This window comes from Ambystoma mexicanum, chromosome 13, assembly GCF_040938575.1.
Source record: "Ambystoma mexicanum isolate Mex_15411 chromosome 13, UKY_AmexF1_1, whole genome shotgun sequence".
Classification (NCBI taxonomy): domain Eukaryota; kingdom Metazoa; phylum Chordata; class Amphibia; order Caudata; family Ambystomatidae; genus Ambystoma; species Ambystoma mexicanum.
Window position 1 is genome coordinate 498,394,152 of NC_090938.1, and position 21,789 is coordinate 498,415,940.

The 21,789-nt window shown below is 46.9% G+C and overlaps 1 protein-coding gene across 3 annotated transcripts in view; it reads right to left on the bottom strand.

The window, feature by feature from the left end:
* Positions 1–21,789, bottom strand: part of NSF (N-ethylmaleimide sensitive factor, vesicle fusing ATPase) — a 1,025,749-nt gene that overhangs the window by 88,732 nt on the left and 915,228 nt on the right. The window lies entirely within an intron of this gene.

Genomic DNA, 21,789 nt, shown 5'->3' on the forward strand with positions numbered 1-21,789 from the left:
TTGACAACATGAGGATTTGAACAATGGTATACAGTTAAAATGTGGTAAGTTGTTCATGGATGGTTAGGTGGACTGACACTCATGTTTTCAGTGTTGGAATGTCACCAAGGTTCTCCTCCACCTTTTTGTGAGAGACTGGTTATTATGGTCTTCGAACCTCTTGATATTGCTGCTCTTTAGTTTCACCTTTTGAATATGATTTAGGAGTTCTAGTTCCAGCATGCATTGTTTCCTTTAGCTTTAGTTTCTAAATGCGCTACAGGAATTCAGAATCCAAACTTTAACATGCAACGCTTCTCCCTTTATCTACTTTTTCAGTATTTTGCTCCATCAGTGCTTGGCACCAAGCGCCTCTCCTGTCTCAGTGTCGTCACTCCGGCTACTCTTTCTTGCATCTAACGCATACCTGTTATGCCTCACATGTTCAATTTTTGTGTACTATTTGCTCCTCAGATTTGGTTTGCTCTGGTGCAGGACTTCAACTAGTCAAATTCATCTGATATCTCCACTCTATTACGGCTTCCCCCTTGTCTCTGTCTATATGTCATGAATATTGTGTCAGGCTGGGAATCCTCGGTAAAAGAAAAAACTATTTCACTTTCACTTTAAAACTGTATTTCTCCTCTAAACCAATCATTGTACTCTGGGTCATACTGCTCCCATCCAATTCCAGCCATCTTCCTAAGGTCCACCCACATAAAGTGGCAGTATGAACCAAGAAGAGCCACAGAGGGGACAGAGGGAGGCTTTGCATGTGAATCCATGCCAGACCCATGCTGGAGAACAATAGTTACAGGTAAGTAACTTAAACCTTCGCCAGAATGGGGTCTGGCATGGATTTGCATGCTCATGAATAACGATTACACAGTAGTGCATATACACAACTACATATACACAACCACGGGAGGGGGCAAGGCTCAACAGAAGCTATAACACTCACCTCTGGAACAGACTCACTTCAAACAGGTTTCACAGCACAGCTTGGCTGACTTGGGACTCCTCCTTGGAATCCCTGTCGACGCAGGAGAACATCGTGAAGGTGTGCATGGACCTCCACGTAGCAGCCCTGCAGATGTCAAGCATGGGCACACCAGAGAGAAACGGTGTTGCTGCGATGGCTCTGGTGGAGTGGGCTCTTGACCGGCCTGGAAGCAGCCTGCTTGCCAGTCAATGACCGTGCATGATGTTGCCAGACAGCCACCTGGAGATGGAAGCCTTCGATAAGGCTTTCCCTTGATTGATAGGTCCAAAGTTGACAAACAAGTGAGAAGTCTTCTGAAATGTTTTAGTATGTGCCACATGGGCATGAGCAACTTCCAGCGAATGCAAGGCCTTCTCTGCTGGCGACGGATTCGGGAAGAAGGCGGATAACACCAAAGGCTCGTTGAGGTGGAATTCCAAAGACACCTTTGGCATGCAGTACCGCCCTCGAAGCATGGAAAGACAAGTAAGGCTGCTTGCAAGGCAGGGCCTGAACCTCCCAACCCCCCCCCTGTCCGAAGTGATATCCATGAAGAAAGTGGTCTAATATGAAAGTAACTTGAGCGGGATCTGATGCATAGTTTCGAAAGGTCCTAAGCATGAGCTTAGTTAGTACCACATTGAGCTCCCACGCTGGTGGAGGAATCTTTACCGGAGGAAAAGTCCCTCGAGGAACTCCTTGACGATTCTGTGAGACCACAGGGAAGGTCTGCCTGGAGACTCAGTGTACCTGCATATGGTGAAGAGATACACCTTGATAGAGGCATGAGCCAGTGCTGCTTTGATCAAGGAAAGCAAGTATGGTAGCAGCTTAGGGACTGCACCACACAGAGAAGCGTTTCCATTTATGCCCCTTGTACTTCAATGTAGACAGGGCCCTGGCCCAGGCCAGGATGTCCTTACATTCGTAGGGGAGAGCATCACCCACAAACTCTAAGGCTGCAGGAGCCATGCCCTCAGGTTCAGAGACTCTGGGTCGTGATGCAGAATTGCTCCCACCTCTCTGGCGAGAAGGTCCGGGAACGGTGATAGCCTGATGGACAGGGCCACTGACAGACACAGCAAGTCTGAATACCAGATTTGTCTCCAACACGCTGGGGCAACGAGTATCATCCTGCAGTGGCACTGTCTCAGTGTGTTGAACACATGTAGTAGTAGTAGAGGAAACAGAGGAAATGCGTACCGGAACTGTCCCTCCCACGGGAACGAGAAAGCGTCTATGTTCTTGGGCTGCGGGAACCTGCTGGCGAACCTCTGGCACTTGGTGTTCGCCGCCGCCGCAAAGAGATCGATCTGCGGTCGTCCCCATTTGTCGAACAGCAGATTCACGTGGTCCTTGCAAAGCTCCCACTCTTGGCAAGAATGTAGTTACCTGATGAGCGAGTACGCAATGGTGTTTTTGACTCCCGCCAAGTGAAACAGAATGAGGAACATGCCTTGACGAATGGCCCACTGCCACAGGTCCTGGGCCTCTTTGGAGAGTGCCAGTGACTGCCCCGTTTTCGGATTTAGAACATGGTTGTGGTGTTGCCTGTGAAGATCCTCACCACCTTGTACTTCAATGATGTCAGAAAAGACTTGAGGGCCCAGAAAACGTCCCGAAGCGCCAGGGTGGTGATGTGTCTGTCCTTTTCCTCTGGTTGCCAGAGGCCTCTGGCATGCAACTAACCAGTGTGGGCTCCCCATCCCTCTAGAGAGGCATCTGTGGTGACAGTCTCCTGGTAAGGAGGAACCTGAAACAAAGCTCCCTGGACAAGATGCTGCCGGACACTCCACCACTGTATTGCCCGCCGGAACACTTAGTTGAGGGTGATATTGTCCATAAAGTTCCCGACACTTGCATCCACCTCGCATCCAGGAACTCCTGGAGAGGTCCCATGCACAATCTGCAGAGGCAAACAAGGTTGATGCACAAGGACAACATGCCCAGAAGCGACTTGATGGACTGCACCGTCGCTGCCTGGGCTGACAAGCCCTGCACCTTGCCTTGCATGGCTTTCATCCTCTCCTCTGAGGTCTGTCGAAGCCCCTACACTTCTTGTTCAGTGGTGTGGCTGGTCAGAAGGAGGAGACAGACCAATAGGTGTCATTTTCAAAGCTTTTTATTTCAAAATAATAAATAAAATGCCTACCCTTCCCTATTCTAAGGGTTTCCCTACCTAACGCAACTAAATTAGGGTGCTCGAAGTCAGGCTGAAAGTCCAAATGAAATGTCTCTCCTCCATCTGAATTTAGTCTGACGCTACCACTATTACTACAAACAAAAGTACCAGGAGAATGACTCCCTTCGCCTGGATTGCTTCTCAGCAAAGTTCTCCTCAATACAAGATTATTATATAACTTTTGCTATTTCTCGCAATAAACTTCTCAGTTCTTCCAAGGGTCTTCCCCAGGCCCTTGTGCCCTCTCTCCTTTAATTCTTTAAACTGCTTTATTGACTTTCTCTTGCAATGGCCTGAAACTGAGTATCTGTTCCAATTCACAGACCCATTTCTTTGATTATTCAAATAGATTGTTGGACCAGCACTCATTCCTGTGGTTCTTGCTGACTCTTCTTCCATTTATGATTTTCCCCCATTCACTGGGACGGGTTTGAGGAGTCCCGAAGAATGCCTCACTCTTCTGGTTCTCTCGACATTCACTGGGACGAGTATCATGTTTTTCACACTTTATATATTCGTACCCCTCACTGGGACAAGTATGATTAAACCTTGAGTAATTCTCCCCCTTTTGGTTGTACTTCTCACCGGGATGAGGTGGCTTTCTCCATTAGTTATATTTGGTTTGCTTGCAGCTTGTGAAATCTTTGTCCTGTTTGCTATATACACCCTCTTTTGACTCATTCTTTTTATGATTTTCCCATTCATTGGGACAAGCTCAACGAGACCTGAACAAGTTTCACTCTCCTAGTAATCTCACCTTTCACTGGGACGAGTATGATGGGTTCTTGTCAGATTCTCATGCTTTATATAATCGTACCACGTACGGAGACTAGTACGATTAACTCTTGAGCGATTCTCCCCCTTTTGATAGTTGTACTTCTCACTGGGATGAGGGGGCTGTCTCCAATTGTTCTATTTGGTTCATTTATGGCTTGTGAAATCTCTGTCCCTTTTTACATAAACGCCCTCTTCCCTGGGTCTCCCGCTCTCCCCGTTACCTGTTGCGTAAGGGGTCTGCGTCACTGGGTCGGCGTTCTCATTTTCCTCTTTGTTCCGTCAAAGCTGCTCTCTGACAATTCCGACATGCTTCTGTGTCTGATGATTGGATTGGCAATGTGAGGGTTCTTCACCCGTTTCCCTTCCAGGCCACCACCTTCTTGCTTTGCTTCCTTACTCGTGTTCTCCTTTGGCAGCCCAACCTCCTTCGGTCTGTTTGTTGCATCTTGCTTGTCCAGCACGCCAGCTTCAGGGCTCCACTCCAGCCCTCTTTGCACATCCCTCCTGGACTTTGCCAGGCTTCCTCCAGTCTTTCGGGTGTGCTGCATACTGCTGGCACCTCTTTGGAAGCTGTTGCTCAACGTGTGAAACAGAATCTTCCCAGATTTCAGCCTCCTCAATGCAGCCGGTGTGCATCTCCCAGGTCTCAGTTCCTTGTTCTGCTGGCCCTCCTCATTTTAGGACATGGTGTTGGGGCTTCCCCGGCTTCTCAGGAAAGTCCTTCATTTGTGTTTGGGCCACGTTCGTCATAACTCCTCTTGGCTTCTTCATCTCAGTATTCGTGAAATAAGTATTGTTTAGTACTCCTTGGTTCTTACTCTTCACAGTACTGAACTGATACTTTTCCTCTGTCTTTATATCACAGTAACATGTAAGAAAAGTCTAGAGATTTGTAAAGTAATGATGTTAGATTAGGTTCTGGAGGATAACGGGAAGAGAGTTCCGCAGCGGAAAGGGAGTCCTTATTCCCAAAAGGGGAGTCTCTCACTGTGTGGTCCTGGTTACTGCTACCCCCACGCGGAATGTTGCGCAGTGGGCCAACCTCCCTAGCCTCACACAAAAGGAGATCCCCCTTGAGAAACGTGACTGAATCCCTCAATCCATCATAGTGGGCAAGGATGCCCATGGGCACGTCCTTGTTTGCCTTTCCATAACGAGAAAACATCAGAACTCACCTAGGGTCCAATCTCACGTTTTGCGACAATTGAAATCCCGTAATTTCTTTTGACAAGAAAAGTGCACACCTGTACAGTCACCTTATACTTAAAAAAAAAAAAATATATATAAAAAAACTGGAGAAACACAGGTTACCTTGAAAGAACTTGCAAACTCTTCGCTGTGAGATAATTGCTAACAGAAAAGCAACTTTAAAAGACAGGAGCAAATAGGTTTAACTCCCATGCTGGGACTTCAAAAGGTTTAGAAGGGAACAAATGAACAAGTCCCTTTAGACATTGGAGAACCATGGGCACTGTAAAACAGAACAGAAAATCCTAGTTCAAGTGTTCTCGTGAAAATCAAGAGGGATGCCAAATAGTCAGGCTTGACTCAGCCAACGACAGCATAAACTCTAAAACTGCACTGGTGGGGCACAACCACTCTGTCCCGACACCAACTCACAAATGTTCACCAACGACAAGCATAGATCGGATTGGTGGAGGGGTGCTTTGCAGAAAGCATCTCACCAAAAACAACCTCAGAAAGATCCTAATCCTTGCATCTCAACCTCCCGTTAGACAGGTATGGTTTAGATTCCTGACATTGTGGTGGAGCACCCTGCTGCATGATTGGGTCAGGAGCTCTCCCCTCCAAGGGATCTTCCAGCATGTCCAACACAACTGGGCACCAGCTCCTTCATGTCCAGTTGGGAGGGATACAAATTATTCTGCTTCCCTCCAACCTACTCAAGACCAAAGGAATCAGTGGAATGGAGGGAACACTTATATCAGGTCAAATTCCCAGGCAGACACTACTGCGCCACCCAGAGATTCCCACAGGGAACTCCATGTAGCAGAAGGTCTTGTACTTTCTATCTAAGCTGATTGCCGACAATCCAATCTAAGGTGCCCCCCACATAGGTAGTATCTTCTCCATAGCCTTCCAGTTCAATTCCCACTCGTTTGATACTCCTGTGAGCTGACTCAGTATGCATATCTAAGCGTTCAGACTGCCAGCGAGGTGTGATGCCATCACGGTCACCAAGTTCTTGATCACCCAAAACCAGAGGACCATGGCCTCCCTGTACAGCTTCAGCAATCCCACAACATCCAGCTTGTCACGGTGGTGGTGTTGTTCATAAGGACCAAGACAGTCAAACCTCTCATTAATGGTACGAAGGATCGCAATGCTAGGCTAACTGTCTTGCGCCCCAGCACATTTATGAGGAAGCACTTCTCCGGATCTTTCCAGAGGTCACTCACTGAAAGATACAAACTATGAGCCTCCCACACCCCCTCAAGAATGCATCCGTGACCAGAATGTTTTCTTTCTCTTCTGCTGTTTCCCCCACTCCTCATACCATGAATTATGGACTGAAGATAGAGAATGTGCCGCAGGAGTCTTCTTGGGTATTTTGGTGGAAGGCTGCTCAGGATGTTCATAGGGAACGCCATGAATATCCTGGCCACCCTCGCCCTCAATGTCTTAAGAGTCCTAGCTAGACAGGATCTGCACTCCTCCATGTCATGGTGTTGTCTATCAAATAAAAAGACACAGAGTGCCGATCTGTCACTAACATTGAGCGTGACGTTCCTTACAAGCTTCAAAGTCTGATTTAAGTTGAAACATGTTAACATTTGGGAAAAATCATCAAGCAACACTAGGCTCCTAAGCTTTGCTGCAAATTAAAGATAGAGAGGGAAACTGGCACGAGCGGCTCCGATCATGTATACCTTTGATATCATCTGGCACAAGATGATGCCAACAAGATGACAGAGCCAATGTCTGAGCAAAATGGTATCACCTGGTGCTAAGAAAAACGTTTATGTAGCTGACTGCATCAGGAGAATATTTCAGATGGTAAGGAATCTGTGAGAGGAATGTATCCATTAGAAGTCTTCTTTACTTGAAGGTATGCTGTCTCTTGCTGATCGCCTACTCTTAGGTGGTTGAACTGTGACTGCTGTCTCTTCCCCTAACATTATCCTGTGTCCTATTTATATGCACATCATGCTTAACAAGCTGCATGCCTGCATTTGGGGAGGAGTGGATAGCACTAGATAAGATTTGAAGGTAGGAGTAGTTTACTGCCTATTTTTTAAAGTTGGGAGTAAAATAATGTTTTAGGGAGTCAAAATGCAAGTCTAATTTTCAATGGGAGTATTTTATAAACAGGTAAAACTATGTTTAAACTGGAAAACTGAAATGTTTTTGTAACAATTATTTCTTTGAACCTAGTTATTCATATACATTACATGATACATGTTTACTTCTTCTGATCAGGCCCCAATAACAGATGTTTCTTCCTTTAATACTATGCACACTGCTAGTCCAAACATATCTATGGAGCTTTGCGGGTGAAAGCAAAGGGATAATGTTCTACGTGCCCGTTCCCTATTTTTTTGTTGCGAGTATTTTTAGTCCCTATTATTTTTTGGGATTATTTGCCTATTTTTAGGGCATACAAGTGGCCAATACATTCCTTATCTGTAGGGCTGGCTCCAGGCATAGTGTACATACCTCCGGTGAGGAAGAGCAGACGCAAGACTCAAGTTCAAATCTCCTCTTGAGCTGACACATGCCGTCATCCTTCCAAGGTTGCAAATGGAGTACTATATGTTGGGTAGTAATAATGCTCTAATACTGGATTTTCAGGTGACGGAGGTGCTACATAACACACCAGAATTGAGTAATTAAAAAATTGCTAAGAGCAGGTGGCTATGACAAGTATAACAAGCAGCAAGCTTAAAGACATCTAAACTTGACCCATGTTAGGTGTGCAATGCTAAATCAGTCCTGAACTTTAAATTGCATTTTGGTACTGGTTACCCTGCGGTTACAGCTTCAAAAGCATTCTCCCTTTTGCATACTTCCAGACGGTTGGGATGTTCAAAGGACTCAAATGGGATAACTTAAGTTCTGCAACTCTGCTAAGCATGCAGCTCGCAAAAAGCGACACACGTACATGGTTTAATTGACTACACTGTGGCTCCATATGTGATAAAAAAAAAACAATATTATTGTAGGGCGAATTAAGGGCTGAATTGCCTATTAGCTTGTTCATGAAACCGTCAGTTGGGTAGAGACCATCCAGATATGTGGGCACATTTTTTCAATATACTCTGGAGATTTTAGACATTAACTGCACATTTTGAAATGTTTGGACAGCTCTAGCAGATTTCCCTTCTGTAACTATGGAATTTTAACTTTCCGTAGATTTGGACTGGCTCTAGTTGAGAGCTATGGTTCTCTAGTGACAGAAAAGTAAATTAATGATTTACTATAACTTTAAGTAGACAAGGTACCTTTTCCCTATGGCATAGTCAATGGCTGTGAATTGTTACGTTTCATTTACACATGGGACAGGATTCACTGCCGATGATATAATAAATATCTCCACACAACATTTTGTATGTTCACTTAAGACAGCAGTATTCAAACGTTATGCTGTGCCCTACTTGAGTAAAAAAAGGAGTTTATATCCAGGCTGGTGTAACCAGAAGACACTATGTAATCAGTACACCACTTTTCCTATCCATACTTACACTTATGAAGCTAATGCATTCTTGGGGTTGTTAATAGTAATTCAGCAAATTTGATGTAAGCAGATGATATCCATGATTTGTAAAAGGAAATCTCAGGGCTTGAAAGAGGGTGTCCTGGTGGCATTGAGTCACCAGCACACCTTAGTCAACACCTACCCTTACTGTCCCCAGCGACACAACTACAAATATGTTGTCGCAAACGATTTGTACTACTGAGAGTGTACATAGAAACTGAGCTAAAACATTACAGGCACTCTGAGGTGGGAGCAGCAAATGTGCAGGCTTCTTCCACATGAAATAGGTACAAAAATGCTAGAGCGATTTTTCCTTTCAACGTGGACCTCCGATAATGAGGTTGTAGTGTCCATAGCGGATTGAGGCACTGCACCTAGTGTTCCCGTTAGTCAAGCACAATGTTTAAAAGATGTCCGTTTACTCTCTGAGAACCAGTAGTTCACAGCAGCAGCAGCGTGGTCTATTTTCTTTTTTTTTTTTTTTTTTTTTTTTTTAAACAAAGTGTACGTCTGGTAGCTTGATGTTTGACAGAGTTATTTTCTACAACATTTTCGTGCAACCTGCAGTCCCATATTTAAAATCGAGAAGTGTTGACTCTGCTCTTCATCTTTCAGAGGTTTATAAATGAAGCCACTTGTCGATCCTCCTCTTTTCTAGCAACCAAGCTATGAAATTCAGTGCTGAGGTGACTTCACAGAGGAAGATCATTTAGCCTTTAAGAAATTTCCAAAGACCTGGTTGCTCACTAGACTGCAGACAAACTATCAAGGCAAACTCTAAAGATCAGGCCAACCAGAATCTTCCTGCCTCAGGATGGGAGCCTAAGACCCCACCAAAACCATTCAGACGAACAAGCATGGGCATGCAGCTCCCAAAGGAAGGGAGGAAGGAAATGAGTGAGGGCTTGTGTGTATGAGTGAGTAGGTAAGTGCATGCCTGATTGTGTCTGTGTGTGAGAGAGAGACAGAAAGAGAGAGAGAAAGAGAGAAAGAGAGAGAAAGAGAGACTAAATAACTGACAAGGAAAGAGAGAGAGAGAGACAGAGAGAGAGAGAGAGAAAGAGAGAGAGAGAAATAACTGACAGTGGTAAAGCAAGAATGTGAGATAGGAGCTATCTGCAGAGGCCAGGGGTTGGACCCTCTGGGACAACCGGTTGTTTCTGATTTGTTGCGACTTTCATGTGTTGCTATGACTTCCAAGTCTATATTATAAATGTCCTGCCTTGTTATGCCATGCTGTGATCTGCTACATGTGGCGTTACGATTATCTGCACCCAGCACCAATCTGCCCATCGTGGTTTCTGACTTGCTCCCTGTACTAACGGAATCAAATTAACACACATACCAATAAGGCCACCCACATATGCAGAACCCATCCCCTTTCTCCCAACACACATCAAACATTAGAGCACTACATCACACCACAGCCCTGGCTCATGAGGGTTGTATCCGGACACAAATGCCTTTCTACCCTTGGCACAACACCTGTTAAGACGGATTTCTGAACTCTGTCCTGGTGGCGCAGAAGTTCAGAAGGCCAACCTAATTACTTGGAACAGGGTAACCTCTGGACGAGCCAGACCAATCAAGGTAGCGATCGCGGCGGTCAAGACTAGGTCTCAAGAGGGGTGAGGGTGACAGAAAGCCCGCAATGAGCACACAAAGCAAGAACACTTACAAACTACTCCAAACAGTTGTTATATTAAAAATATATACACATTTATTTCAAGGCCTTTAAAACAATGACTGTAGCGAGAAAATCACAATATAACGATAGTAAACCAACACATACCATATCAACACAATATATATACAAATACGACAGTCTCAAGCGTTAGATGCACGAAATGGGTAGTCCACCTAAAAGGGAAGGAAGACAGGCAGTGCGAAATAATGCTTAGACCCAGTTCGCCTTCAGAGGCACCTAACTAGATGGAAGTCCGAGCCCTGCGAAGAGTGGAACCTTGTGCTCAAAAGTACCTGCACGCGCTGGTGCCAACGGGCAAAAGGAGAAGCTCTTCGAGGGAAATCAGGCAGTTCAGTTTAGTGCACAAAAGAAGAAGAACAAGTTCCGCGACTCAAGCGCAGCCTCCACAGTGGGCGGAAGCAGAGCGCGAGAACGGAAAAGGGTGCTGTTTGACACAGCGGGGAAAAGCAATGGGCTCCTGCAGGAGGGCGACCAGATCCTAGCTATGCTACTCACCGGTCCCCGATGCAAGCAGACCCAGGCTTCTCCGCGTCAGTTTCAGCAGCTGGCAGGTTCAGAAGAGCAGGGAACGCCTCGTCGTCGCGTTGAGTAAAAAGACGTCCCAATCGAAGAAACCCTTACAGTTTGTTACCACAGCAGGGCAACGGAGCGGCCGTGTGTATCTGAGCCAAAGGTACACTACTCACTTCAGACCTGGGAACGCCAAGTGTACGAAGCGTGTGAGAGTGACAAGGACTCGAAATACTACACAACCTGGCGGCGGTTACAGAGCAAGACTCCCGTGTAAGCTGGTCAGTCAGCTGGATGGCCCTGAGACGCTTCCGAAGGCTTACTGGCAGGAGATGGTGAAGATGCCGAGAATAGTTGTTCCCGCTATTCCAAGGGTCGAAGTACCAGTACAGGCCTTCTGGTTCGATCAAAGGTGAAAAGGGTTTCACAAGGCGACAGCAGTGCAGAGGAGAAGTCCTTCAGCGGGTCACTAGCGATTCCTCGGTCCAGCCTCTTGGTTGCAGGATACTTGGCTCCTGTATTCCTTCGTTCGTGAGAACTCAGGAGATCGACATGGTAGTGGTGTTTCCAGTCCCCTCTTATCCACGGTTCCCTTCGCGCCAAAACGGAGGGGACCCAATGGGAGATCCGCTCATCAACACTCACACCATTCGTGGACCAATCACGGACCACGGTGGTCCCAGGCATTCACACCACCCTAGACTCTCTGGCACCCAGGATGTGTATTGGGACCAGACATCCCAGCCCACATCCTGGAGGCACACACAAGACATGTAGAAGCCCGCGAAAGCATCCGTGTTTTGCGGGAAAGTACATGCCCAAATAAGGAAGGCCCCGGGTCGGCTCGACCTGGGGAAGGTGAAGGGAGCAAGACGGTCAGCGGACAGGACAAAGGAGCCTCGTGGTCTGGCCATTTTGAGAGCCAGGCCACCATTTTGGGTTAAGCGCGAGAAACGCGCTTAGAACGCCAAAAGGAGCTCAAAACACAAGAAACGATCGCTGCCACCATTCCCGTCCCTGAATCACTTGCACCGATCAGATACAATCCTAAACGAGTATCTAGGGCCTGTAGAAGGCTAGAGACCCAAGAGAGCTGTAACTTAGCTTACAGTGCCCTCTTGTGCCATGTTGCACGAAAGCCGCAACATGATAAAAGAAACTACGGGAAACAGCGTTCCCCGGTACTGACTGTCTTAAGGGCATGTCAGTTTCCCCGTAAGAAAGGAGCGAAAGCCCAGAGGAGTGCGGCAGAAGGCTGCACTTCTCTGGCAAAGTCAAGAACAAGGTGAAAAACAACAGCAAAAAGTTTAGGGGTTGCCACATGGAAGGAAAATTACCTACAATTACGAAATCTTTCCTAACACTCGCCCCTCCCAGACTATGGACAGGGGGAACTAATCCACCCCTGGATGAGTCTCTTGTTCAGGTCGGTTAAACATTCTGGATAACCCATCAGCATTGCTATGTTGGACACCTGGCCTATGCTCAATAGTGAAGTCGAAGCCTTGTAGACTTATGGACCACCTAAGCAACTTTGGATTCTCCCCCTTCATGTTCATTAGCCACTTTAAGGGCTTATGGTCAGTTTGCACAGTGAAGTGGGTCCCATAGAGGTAGGGCCTCAGCTTCCTTAGGGCCCACACAACAGAGAAACATTCTTTCTCTACCGTGGACCATCTGAGCTCTCTGTCCTTAAGCTGGCGGCTAATAAAACCAATAGGGTGTTCCTTACCCTTCTCATCTACTTGTGATAGTACAGCTCCTATCCCAGTGTCAGAGGCGTCCGTCTGCACGATAAAAGGTCTTTGATAATCAGGGGCCCTGAGGACAGAGGCCTGGCACAAGGAGTCTTTTAAGCCATTGAAGACCTTCTCACACTCGTCGGTCCAAGTTACCTTCTTGGGTTTCTTCGGAGTTGTGAGGGCAGTCAGAGGGGCAGCTATGGTGCCATAGTCTGCCACAAAATTGCGGTAATACCCTGTGAGTCCTAAGAAGGCTCTCACTTGGGTTTGTGTAGTGGGGGTAGGCCAGTCTTGTACTGCTTGTACTTTACTGGGAAGAGGCTGTATCCTCCGTCCACCTACTTCATGTCCAAGGTAAACCACTGAGCCTTGTCCAATCTGGCATTTACTAGCCTTTATGGTCAGGTGTGCTTTCTGAAGAGCCTGGAGCACAATCCTGAGGTGTTTCACATGGTCTTCCCAGGTGGCACTGAAAACTGCTATATCGTCCAGATATGCAAGACAGAATTCGTCCAACCCATTCAACACATGATTCACAAGCCTCTGGAAAATGGCAGGTGCATTCTTCAACCCGAACGGCATTACCCGGAATTGGTAAAGGCCTCTGGAGTAGAAAATGCTGTCTTCTCCTTGGCATGTTCTGCTAAAGCTATTTGCCAATAGCCAGCAGTGAGGTCAAACGTGCTGAGGTACTTGGAGGCACCCAAAGTATCCACCAGCTCATCTGTTCGAGGCAAGGGGTGTGCATCTGTCTTGGTGACAGCATTCAGAGCCCTGTAATCCACGCAGAACCTCAATTCAGAAGTGCCTGCATTTGGAACCAAAACCACAGGGCTGGACCAAGGACTACTAGAGGGTTCAATCACCCCAAGGTCTAACATCTTGTTGACCTCGGTCTTAATAGAAGACCGTACTTTGTCTGACATCCTGTATCCCCTACTTTTGGTAGGTACACTGTCTCCTGTGTCAATGTTATGTTTGCACCAAGGTGTCAAACCAGGCGACTGTGAAAACAGGGGGGAAAACTGCCTAAGCAAACTTTTCACCTCAGCCTGCTGATCAGAAGTCAGGTGAGGGGCCACTCGGACACCCTCAAAGGAGCTATCTGAAGGACCGCTTTGGAACAGGTCGGGGAGAGGTTCAGACTCCTCTTCCTCAACATCTGAAGCCAGTAGCAGTGCTGCGATTTCGACTCTTGGGACGAAAGCCTTCAGCTTATTCACGTGAAACACTTTTGGAGCCTGTCCAGGCCTTCCAAGGTCCACTAAATAGTTAACCTCACCCAGGGGCTCCACCACTGTGTAAGGGCCTGACCATTTGTCCTGTAAAGCTTATGGGATTCATGATCAGGACTTGCTGACCAGGTGTAAAGTTGATGAGGGAAGCTTTCTGGTCGTACCAATGTTTCACCAGCGCTTGTCCTGCCTTCAATTTATCACTAGCCAAGCCCATCAGAAGTACCATCCGTTTTCTGAGCCCTAGCACATAATCAACTACATTGGTAGTTACAGGGGGAGTGGGCATCTCCCATCCCTCTTTGACGATGGCTAAGCGTCCCCGTACGGGATGACCGAACAGAAGTTCGAAGGGGCTGAAGCCAACACCCTCCTGTGGTACCTCTCTGTAGGCAAACAGTAAGCATGGTAAAAGAAGATCCCATTTTCTTCTCTGAGGTTCCTCCAGAGCCCCAATCATGCTCTTTAACGTTCTGTTGAAACGTTCCACCAGACCATTGGTCTGGGGGTGGTATGCAGAAGAGAACTTGTAGGTGACCCCACATTCTTTCCACATAGCCTGCATATACTTCGACATAAAGTTGCTGCCACGATCCGACACAACTTCTTTAGGGAAGCCAACCCTAGTAAATATGCCAAGTAAAGCTTTTGCAACTGACTTGGCAGTTACAGTTTTCAATGGGATGGCCTCAGGATATCTGGTTGCATGGTTGACCAGCACCAGGATAAACCTATTGCCCGAGGATGTTTGCGGGTCAAGGGGACCAACGATGTCGATCCCTACCCTTTCAAATGGTGCCCTCACAGCTGGGAGCGGTACCAGCGGAGCTTGGATTGTCGCGCCAACCTTACCAGACAACTGGCAGGAGGCACAACTCCTGCAGTGACTTTCTACTTGCACCCCCATCTTGGGCCAGTAGAAGTGCATGGATAGCCTTTGCTTGGTCCTCTTCATACCAAGGTGACCAGCAAGGGGAACTTCATGCGCCAACTGCAGGAGGAAGGGCCTAACAGCAATGGGAACCACCAACCTCCTATGGTCTCCTTTTGTAGACTCTGTGGGCTCACTATACAGGAGTCCACCTTCCCAATAAATCCTATGCGTCCCAGGAGGTTCACCCTCAAGCTGGGAGCAGGCCTGTCTCCTTAGGCCTTCCAGAGATGGGCACTCACGTTGGCCTTTACTGAATTCGTCCCTATCAGGACCTCCTTCAACTAACAAGTCTTTTAGTTCAGGATGATCGTTGGGGTCAAATACTTCAGGCATCGCCACCTCCTCGTCAGGCCCGGGCGATTGACCAACTTCCTCCACCGCAGTGGCAGGCGAGCTCGGGGGAATATTCTCTTTCCCTCGTCTTGACTTGTCGACTCCTTTCGCCTTGGGTTTCCCTTTCGGCTGGGGCAGCGTATTCGTCTTGGCCAATGCTGCCCGTGCTTGAGACCATGTGTAGGGTCTTTCGGCAGTGTCTCCTACGAGCCCTAAAGCTCTGAGATCATTACCTAACAAGACCTTTCCCGGGACGTTTCTCTGAATGCTCACTGGAATCCTGACTGCTGTACCATTTAAAGTAAGATTTACAGGTATTACTGGGAACATACGGAGTGGGCCGTCAGCCAACTTAGTGTGCATCAGAGTAGCTCTGGCAACTTCCTCTGAGTCTACCAAGGTAGAATCCACTACAGTGCGACTGCACCCACTATCCCTAAGAGCTGGAGTATCTACTCCATTGATCAGCACACTGTCTTTAAAGTAGTGCTTGGTATTATACGGAATCCTAGCATAAGCCTCTGCGACTTTAGGCTCCCAGGAACCCAGGGACACTAAAACTACCTCAGCCTCTATCCCGCTGGGAAATGAGTCTGAGGAGAAGGATGCTCCTGTAATCTCTTCTTCCTCGTAGGAGGAGAAGGCCAGATTAGCGCAGTGGACCCCCAAAGGTCTAACCTTACACCGGGATCCACCTTCACGTGGTCAGTTGCTCCACAAACAAAACAAGATCCATTGGGTCTGTTTACATAGGGAGGCTTATTGTAACCAGAGTTCTGTTTCGGAGGCTGACCTCCACTACCCTGTGAGTTCTCTTGTGTCTTACCTTTATTTTTCTTTTTGTGGCCCTTATGAGAAGAAGATTTATTAGATTCTCCACCCTCCTTATCTTTGGACTTTTTCCCTTCCTCCTGCTTACCAGGATGAGTTTTGTCCTTATGGGACACTCGATGTGACACCCATAAATCGGCTGCAATGGCCAGCTTCTTAGGATCTATCTCCTTCGAATCGGCCAAATGCTGCTTAAGCTCCGGGGAAGAAGATGCAAAAATGTGTTCCAGCATGACAAGATTTATCATGCCTTCGAAGGTAGAAACCTTATAACCTTCGACCCAGTCAGTTAAGTTTTTCAAGGACTCAGTGACATAAGATACCCAAGTACCACCTTCCTTTTTCTTATACTCTCTGAAACGTTTCAAATATTGGGCCGGAGTCTTCCCAAACTTTAAATGAGAGTTTGCTTTAACATTGCGAAATCAGCTCGCTCAGCCTTCGACATTTCCATAATGGCACTACAGCCAGAATGGGGCAGTCTGCTGAGTAACCAGGCAATCTTATCAGCATTGTCAACTTGTTGAACTTCGCATGCATACTCAAACGCATTCAGCCAGTCCATAATGTCATTCCTTTCTTCATACACACTGAGCAGATCTTTCGGAAACCGTGGATGAGAGGAGGCCCCAGACCCATGTCCAGGACCCTTGGACCCATTTGCAACCTGAAGCTTGGCCAGTTCCAACTGGTGATCCCTGTCTTTTTGTTTTTCTACCTGTTCGATTTTTAGTTTGGCTATGCTGAATTCAAGCTCCTGCTGCCTAAACCGCAGCTCTTGCTTCTTGAATTCAAGCATAGCCACCTCATCAGCACTGGCAGAGGAAACATTAGACATCTCGTCCTCCCTGTCCTCGTGGTCGCGATGGATCAGTGCAGCGGCAGAACCGTTGGTTCTACCAGTGAGAGCAGCCCCACCTCCTTCCGCACTGTCCTCAGAAGTTATAGCGTCAAGCTGCGCTTCTTGCCACGCCACGATTCTTTGGATCATTTCCAATTTCGTGCCTTGAGAGGAAACACCTCTCTCCGCACACATCTTTTTCAATGTTTCTGATTTGGAAGCATTTAAAGTTAACAAGGTATTTGTTTCCATACTGTTAGATAGGACTATGGCCTTTTTAAAGTTATACTACAACAATTCACTACGTGTCCTGTTTGGAATAACCCGAAATGCCTTAGTTTGTGCGCAACACTGGATACCTTCAGTCGTATACCACTGCTGTACACCAATTTGTTAAGACGGATTTCTGAACTCTGTCCTGGTGGCGCAGAAGTTCAGAAGGCCAACCTAATTACTTGGAACAGGGTAACCTCTGGACGAGCCAGACCAATCAAGGTAGCGATCGCGGCGGTCAAGACTAGGTCTCAAGAGGGGTGAGGGTGACTGAAAGCCCACAATGAGCACACAAAGCAAGAACACTTACAAACTACTCCAAACAGTTGTTATATTAAAAATATATACACATTTATTTCAAGGCCTTTAAAACAATGACCGTAGCGAGAAAATCACAATATAACGATAGTAAACCAACACATACCATATCAACACAATATATATACAAATACGACAGTCTCAAGCGTTAGATGCACGAAATGGGTGGTCCACCTAAAAGGGAAGGAAGACGGGCAGTGCGAAATAATGCTTAGACCCAGTTCGCCTTCAGAGGCACCTAACTAGATGGAAGTCCGAGCCCTGCGAAGAGTGGAGCCTTGTGCTCAAAAGTACCTGCACGCGCTGGTGCCAACGGGCAAAAGGAGAAGCTCTTCGAGGGAAATCAGGCAGTTCAGTTTAGTGCACAAAAGAAGAACAAGTTCCGCGACTCAAGTGCAGCCTCCACAGTGGGCAGAAGCAGAGCGCGAGTACGGAAAAGGGTGCTGTTTGACACAGCGGGGAAAAGCAATGGGCTCCTGCAGGAGGGTGACCAGATCCTAGCTATGCTACTCACCGGTCCCCGATGCAAGCAGACCCAGGCTTCTCCGCGTCAGTTTCAGCAGCTGGCAGGTTCAGAAGAGCAGGGAACGCCTCGTCGTCGCGTTGAGTAAAAAGACGTCCCAATCGAAGAAACCCGCACAGTTTGTTACCACAGCAGGGCAACGGAGCGGCCGTGTGTATCTGAGCCAAATGTACACTACTCACTTCAGGCCTGGGAACGCCAAGTGTACGAAGCGTGTGAGAGTGACAAGGACTTGAAAGACTACACAACCTGGCGGCGGTTACAGAGCAAGACTCCCGTGTAAGCTGGTCAGTTAGCTGGATGGCCCAGAGACGCTTCCGAAGGCTTACTGGCAGGAGATGGTGAAGATGCCGAGAATAGCTGTTCCCGCTATTCCAAGGGTCGAAGTACCAGTACAGGCCTTCTGGTTTGATCAAAGGTGAAAAGGGTTTCACAAGGCGACAGCAGTGCAGAGGAGAAGTCCTTCAGCGGGTCACCAGCGATTCCTCGGTCCAGCCTCTTGGTTGCAGGATACTTGGCTCCTGTATTCCTTCGTTCCTGAGAACTCAGGAGATCGACATGGTAGTGGTGTTTCCAGCCCCCTCTTATCCACGGTTCCCTTCGCGCCAAAACGGAGGGGACCCAATGGGAGATCCGCTCATCAACACTCACACCATTCGTGGACCAATCACGGACCACAGTGGTCCCAGGCATTCACACCACCCTAGACTCTCTGGCACCCAGGATGTGTATTGGGACCAGACATCCCAGCCCACATCCTGGAGGCACACACAAGACATGTAGAAGCCCGCAAAAGCATCCGTGTTTTGCGGGAAAGTACATGCCCAAATAAGGAAGGCCCCGGGTCGGCTCGACCTGGGGAAGGTGAAGGGAGCAAGACGGTCAGCGGACAGGACAAAGGAGCCTCGTGGTCTGGCCATTTTGGGAGCCAGGCCACCATTTTGGGTTAAGCGCGAGAAACGCGCTTAGAACGCCAAAAGGAGCTCAAAACACAAGAAACGATCGCTGCCACCATTCCCGTCCTTGAATCACTTGCACCGATCAGATACAATCCTAAACGAGTATCTAGGGCCTGTAGAAGGCTAGAGACCCAAGAGAGCTGTAACTTCGCTTACAGTGCCCTCTTGTGTCATGTTGCACAAAAGCCGCAACATGATAAAAGAAACTACGGGAAACAGCGTTCCCCGGTACTGACTGTCTTAAGGGCATTTCAGTTTCCCCTAAGAAAGGAGCGAAAGCCCAGAGGAGAGCGGCAGAAGGCTGCACTTCTCTGGCAAAGTCAAGAACAAGGTGAAAAACAACAGCAAAAAGTTTAGGGGTTGCCACATGGAAGGAAAATTACCTCCAATTACGAAATCTTTCCTAACAACACCTGAATCGGAACAGCAGGCAAAGCTCATATTTTATGTTTCTCCCCATTAATTTAACACACTCCCAAACCTGGGCTCGAATGTGGATCAGAGAGCCAACCTTACAAACCCACCCACTCCTTTTCTGGTTCTAGTTCTTTTTCTTTTGCTTTGGATGACTTTGCTACCTTATTTTTTCCAAAACTGAGAACATTAGGAAATCCTTAGTCAACATTTCTGAATCGCAGGCCAACTCCACGATTGCTCCTAATACTTCAACAGCAGCTCCTTCCAATCTGTGGTCTGCTTAATTAAGTTTACCTATTATGTTACAGTGTTACATTATGTAATTCAACTCTAAATGTAGGCTGTTTACCCTAACAATTTTAAACAGGAAGCAGTGATTCCAATCTTTACTAATCCTTCCTTAGATTCTTCTAACCCTGACTATTTTTCGTCCTCTCTCCTTGCTTACATATCTTTCTAAAATTCCTGAAAGAATGGTACGGTCATTCGTAATATACTAATTTTATAGAGCACAGGCTAAGGCTCAAGGGCATCTAGGCACTGGAAAGGCACAGACTAGTTCAGCTATTTTACTCAGCCTAATTTGTGGTCTCTGTACCAATCTAGTTTTCAACTTGGTAATTTCAAATGAAACTGCACTGTTCTCGGTCTCCGTTTCTATTTTGCATCACAAACGTTCTTCCCACTTGATCATGCTTGATCTTTCTGAAGCATTCTATACAGTCATCACTCTACTGTGAGGAATCAGAAATGAGAGCCTGACACAAGTTTCTCATGTGTTTGGTTAAAGACTTTTATTGAAAACAAAAGGTGTTGAGAAAGGGCCTCTCTGTCCCAGTTCTAATAGGATTTCCTTACCTAAACAAAAAGACTCTGTCCGTGTCAGGATGTAAAAAAAAAAAAAAAAACTGTTCCATGTCCAACATTCTATTCTGACCCCCACACTACAAACTTTAACCAAGGTGAAAAAGGGGATTTGTCTTTTAACCTTGATCGGTTTGCATAAAGTGTGAGTGTGTTTTCACTCAGTTTGTGTCTTTCATTGTGTGAAGAATCCTACTGATCCCTGCTTGAACCACTGGCCTCCCAGGTGACCAGTGAAAGGCATACGCTTCCTGATCCTGACCTTGGGGTTGGTGTACTGCGGGAGGATCACCTGGGAGGAGACAGGGTACAGGGTGGTAAGGAGATCCAGTGGGATGAAACACAGTATTTGTCCTCTGAAAGGGAGAACCTTTCAAGATTACCAAAACAGGTAATACCTTATTGTCATAATGTCTCTGGCCCACATATAAGATCTGTGGTGCTGGGCACAAGTAACATAAAACCTGAGCCAGTCTTAACAACAGAAAGACCCTTCAAGGTATTTCAGGATAAACACCCTCCTTACTCCCAAAGGTATAAGGTAAAGAAACCTGGAAATGTTACTTCAAGTAAACTGTCTTTCCTGTAACTAAGGACCTTTAATGGTTTAGTTTTAAATCATTTTAAGGGAAAGAAATCTACCCTTAAAATCAAGGAAATACCAAAAAACAAACCAACTTTGTTGCTGGGGACTACGAGTCCCGTAATCCCATGAGTACTAAGACGAGGAAGAGGACTGAAGAGGCATGCTGTAGTAGTAGTCAGGCAATTAAGCCTAACGGTCCACACCTGAAGGAACCTGGGAGGCATAAAAGGCCTGCTCAGGTGCAGGCAATTAGGAGGAGCTGGAACTGTGGCTGGAGTTCGTGCTGTAGTAGCAGAGGCAGAAAGAAGAAGACACAGTGGTGGCAATCTGTGCAGAAGTGAGAGTACCAAATGGACGCCGGAACATTGATGAAGCAGATTTCCCCTGCTTGCTATGTGAGGGTCCTGTTCCCCCAAAGTCTGAGTTTCAGAGGCTGCACAGTGGAAGATGTGCAGGAAGGCTGCTTTTCCCCATGTGAGCTGGAGTTGTTAGCTAAACCTTCAACAATGGGATAATGAAAAAGTTGCACTCGCGTGTGATCAGTAATAACTCTTTTCACTCGCGTGAAGAGCAAACGCTGCATAAAGCAATTGCTGAATACTTTAAACATGGTAAACTATGTGAAGTGGTCGTGTGTACCTAATTTCACTTTTCAAAGAAAGAGTGACCTTTATATCTTTATTCACGCAAACATTAAATGCTGATAAAAGAAGTAAAGCATTTAAATATTGTATCTACCATTGAAGAGCGAGCGAGCAAGCATTGCCCACACCAAGAGTATTCACCTATTAAACCCGAAAGCAGCCTTTCTTAAAGCCAGAAAACCACCCAACTAAAACTGTGAGCCCGCTGGAAGTGTAGCCTTGCCTAGAATGCATTTGTGCAAGCATGACCTAGAGCCAAGAAAGTGGCACCAAGGCTTCTGGGTAATTGTTTCAGCTAACAGTTGGCAGAGAGGTGAAGGCAACGTTGGGGAAGGGAAATTTGCTGCTCATGAATATCATTTGAAGTTGACACCTTCTATATTGCCAAAGACTTTAAGCAACAGAGATAAGTGGGTCATTCAGACAAACCTAAG